The 4,466-nt window shown below is 38.8% G+C and overlaps 1 pseudogene; it reads left to right on the top strand.

Moving 5' to 3' along the window:
- Window positions 1–879: 879 nt before the first annotated feature.
- LOC112839998 (diphosphoinositol polyphosphate phosphohydrolase NUDT4B-like) lies at window positions 880–1,424 on the top strand (annotated as a pseudogene).
- The last annotated feature ends 3,042 nt before the right edge of the window (window positions 1,425–4,466 follow it).

The raw sequence follows: 4,466 nt of genomic DNA, 5'->3' as shown, positions 1-4,466 counted from the left end.
GGCTCTTTCCATAATTTGGCTGTTGTACATAATGTTGCTATAAACATTGGGATGCATGTATTCCTTTGAATTAATATTTTTGTATCCTTTGTGTAAATACCTAGTAGTGCAATTGGCAGATCATACGATAGTTTTATTTTTATCTTTTTGAGAAACCTTCTGGTTCCTGTGTTCCTGGACTGTTTTCCAAAGTGATTGCACCAGTCTGCATTCCCACTAACAGTGCAAGAGGGATTCCCTTTCTCTATATCCACACCAACACCTGTTGTTTCTTGTGTTGTTGATCTTAGCCATTCTGACAAGTGTGAAGTGATAGCTTATTGTAGTTTTGATTTGTGTTTCCCTGGTGATGAATGATGTTGAGCATATTTTCATGAGTCTGAGTCTTCTTTGGAAAAATGTCTGTCCATACTTTCTGCCCATTTTTAAATTGGATTGTTCCCTTTTGGGGTGTTGTGTTATATAAGGTCATTCTATATTTTGGATGCTAACCCTTCATCTGATACATTATTTGCAAATATCTTCTCCCATTCCATAGGTTGCCTTTTAGTTTTGTTCAGTATTTCCTTCACTGTGCAGAGCTATTTATTTATTTATTTATTTATTTATATTTTATTTGAATTCTAGAGGGAGCGGAGGCAAGTGGATGGCAAACTCCATGGATGCCCATGCATAGGCGGATTATCCTCTCCAGCTGCAGTGACTGCCGCTTGTGCCCGGCCCCGCATGGAAGCGGCCTCTGGCTCCAGGACTAACCAGCCTCACTACCACTCCCAGCGCTGCGGCCTCGCCTACAGGCGCCCCTGTGCCCCGAGTCGCCCGCGCCCCAACTCCCCCAACGGGGTGGTGGCTGCCGGGCCCCCGCGGCTGCCCGCCTCCATGCTGAAGTTCAAGCCCAAACAGACGCGGATGTTATGACCAGGAGGGCTTCAAGAAGTGGCTGGCCCTGCCTGTCCCTCCAGAGCGCGCAGAAGGATGACGTGCTCCTCTTGAGCATCAGCCAATACCCGGACCAGTGGATTGTCCCCGGAGGAGGAATGGAGCCAGAGGAGGAGCCTGGCAGGGCTGTCTTGAGGGAGGTTTATGAAGAGGCTGGAGTCAAAGGAAAATTAGGCAGACTCCCGGACATATTTGAGCAGAACCAAGACCGAAAGCATACAACATATGTTTATGTTCTTACTGTCACTGAAATATTAGAAGATTGGGAAGATTTTGTTAATATAGGAAGGAAGAGAGAGTGGTTCAAAGTAGAAGATGCCATCAAAGTTGTCCAGTGTCATGAGCCTGTACATGCAGAGTATCTGGGAAAACCTAAAGCTGGGTCTTTCTCCAACCAATGGAAAATCCGCGGTCCCTCCCTTCCAGGTAATACCTTGTTTGTGACTACCGCACCGACCTCTGGGTTGACATCCAGTATAAGATAGAACTGGAAGGAACTCCCATGTGCAGTTTTACAGGGAGAGGTCTCTTTATTTTCCTCGGCAAACATCTGCATGACACTTGCAAACTGTCTGAATTTGCCATGCAGGATTTTCAAACAATTTTACATGTTTACATGTTTTTCAGACATTTTCAAATCTTTAAAAAAAACAAGTGTAAAATATTTTAATAAGCCAAATCCATGTGGAATTTTGTTAGATGCCTTAACTGTGCCCCCACCAACCCCCATTTAGTTGTCATTTTTTTCCACAGCTTTTTATTCAGTTTTTTTGTCCATTTGACGTCAGGCTGTGGTTTTTGTCAGATCAGCTTACTTGGGTAAATATCTTCTCTCTAAATTATTTTCTCATCACAGGATTAACATAGTCAACAAATTCTTCTGTTGTGTAAATTTACAAAAATAATTCTTGATATTAAAGAAATCTATCAATCCGAAAACTTGTTTCAGAGGATAACAATTTCTAAATTCCAGATTTGGACTCTTTCTGTATAGTTCAATAACTATTTTGACAAAGGACTTAATTTGCTATTTTCGGGAATTTGTCAACTCATTTGTCTAAATTTTTACAACTGGTATGTCACTAGCTACTTGATATGGCCAGTTACCCCCTATAACTCAATAGTCCTTTAACACAAAGTTTAACTATATACAGTTGGTGATTTTTAGAAAGGTATTGTAAGAAAGATGCATGTAGTAAGTACATCATCCTGAAAAACTGTATTCATGGGATTTGAGTTAGCATGCTAAATCTCCAATTCCCTTTATGAATAATTTCTTTACACAGAATGCTTGAGAACCATAATTCCCTCAAGATAAATTCCTTTTAAAATATATTTCCAGTTTTTGAATTTACTGACCCCTCTTTAGTTAAACTTTCTGGTTACCAGTAGTAACCAAAGGATTAGAGTCTAACCTAAAATTCTAGTCAGTGGTGACTGCATCACAGTTGAGTAAAATGGCCTTCTTGCTATTTAGCTGTTACAGACTTAGATTATTAGGACACCTTAAGATGTCTCATCTTTTATAGGTTGCCAATAAGTACAATTTATCCTAGAACTAACAATAGTTAGCACTAGAACATATCTGAACTAAGAATTATGTTGTCTTGTCTTGAAACTCACTTCGGATCAAGAATCCCATTGATAAGTACATAGCTACCTTGTCTGAAACTCCTGTACTTCTCCAACCAACTCAGAAATAAGACTGGAGGACAAAAACTTTTGAATAAGACATGGGGGTGGAGAGTGAAAGATCATCCTGTAGGTAGGTATTAGCCTTGTAAATATTATAACTAGTGAGTATAGAGTAGAAAGTAAGTATAGTTGTACATTTGTTCTACAAATTGTTAACCTTTAAAAATACAATTGCTGCTAAAAAATAGAGTGCTGTAAAAAAACACAAAAAAAACACAAAAAAACAAAAAAAAACCCAAAAATAATAGAGTGCTGTATACTTAAGGAAAAATTGATGCCATTTTGAGAAAGATCCTGTGCCATAAATGCTGCTGAACTAAATATAAATATTAGTTCACAAATTAATGCTGTCAGAGGAATGAGTGAAGTAGAAAAACTTTTAACCAAAGACATTTCATTATAAGTTACACAGTGTGATCAAACAAGATCATCCAGAATTTTTATATTTTTCTTTGTACAGAGGTTATGCATCCTGGGTGTTTTTTTAAAAAAATGAAACAGTTTAAATCCACAGATCAACACCTTCAATCTTCAATGTACTAAGATTTTTTGGTTCTCAGTAATCTCTGAAGTTTCATTAAATTATATACCTTAAAAGAGCAGAGAAACTGGGGGCACCAGGGTGGCTCAGTCATTGGGCATCTGCCTTCAGCTCAGGTCATGGTCCCAGGGTCCTGGGATCGAGCCTCGCATTGGGCTCCCTGCTTTGCGGGAAGCCTGCTTCTCCCTCTCCCACTCCCCCTGTTTGTGTTCCCTCTCTCGCTGTGTCTCTCTCTGTCAAATAAATAAATAACATCTTAAAAAAAAAAACAGCAGAGAAAGTGGATTTTGTATATAAAACCGTCCACCTGAAATGCTGTCACAAGTACTGGGAGAGAGGGGTATCTTGTATATGATATTCTTAGAGGTAATAATGCATGAACTTATTTTATAAACTCTTGGACTATGTCTTTGACATGTAAAATATGTACAGTGTTAATGTCAGCCATATCTTAAAAATGAGCCTATAAATATTGTTGTATATATATTTTTTTTTTTGGTCAAAAACACTTGGACTAAGTAGTGCCACTTGGGTCAGGATTTTCTTCAGTGACATTTAGTAAACGAACTCTCTTTATTCTACGCAACTAGCAAAAATTTGTATGATGCAACCCGAATACAGTTCTCACACTTTCAATTTCACATGGGGTTCATCACTATTCTTCTGTAACCCAGTTCAGGCTCAACAGTTGAATCTACCATAGATAACAAATAGTGTCTACTAACTCAACCCTCCAAAGTTTACAGCGTGTTGGAACTCATTTGTGCTCTCTGTAGGGTACATAAAATTGGGCAGCTAAATTTTTCAGTCCCATGTGCCTCCCAGATAAAAGAAATAACTAGGTTATAAGTTGACTTGTAGACACAAGTACCAAACTATCCTGAATATTTGTGTCCAGGGGTGTGTGTGTGTGTGTGTGTGTGTGTATGTATTTTTTTAATAATCAGATGAAATTGTACAACCAGGAACATGCCATTCAATTTTCTGTCAAACAGCTGTATAAAGCAGCAAAACTGAAGGGGGGAAGAATATTGTTGCATTCACTCTCAATTGCTTTGTATGGTCTCATTTGAGATCATTGGTGTAAGAATCTTGAGGGTTTTTTTTATATTTGGAAACAAATAAAAATGGAAAAAAATTGTCTTTTATTTAACCATAAAGAATTCAATTACAGGCATATGGGTGGCTCAGTTGGTTAAGCATCTGCCTTCGGCTTGGGTCATGATACAAGGTGCTGGAATAGAGCCCCACATCAGGCTCCCTGCTCAGCGGGGAGCCTGCTTATCCTTCT

The sequence above is a fragment of the Callorhinus ursinus genome, unplaced genomic scaffold (genome assembly GCF_003265705.2).
Source record: "Callorhinus ursinus isolate GAN/ISIS: 27379988/994484 unplaced genomic scaffold, GSC_fseal_2.0 scaffold47, whole genome shotgun sequence".
Taxonomy (NCBI): domain Eukaryota; kingdom Metazoa; phylum Chordata; class Mammalia; order Carnivora; family Otariidae; genus Callorhinus; species Callorhinus ursinus.
Note: the sequence above shows the minus strand (reverse complement) of the source record. Positions and strands in the feature narration are given on the sequence as shown.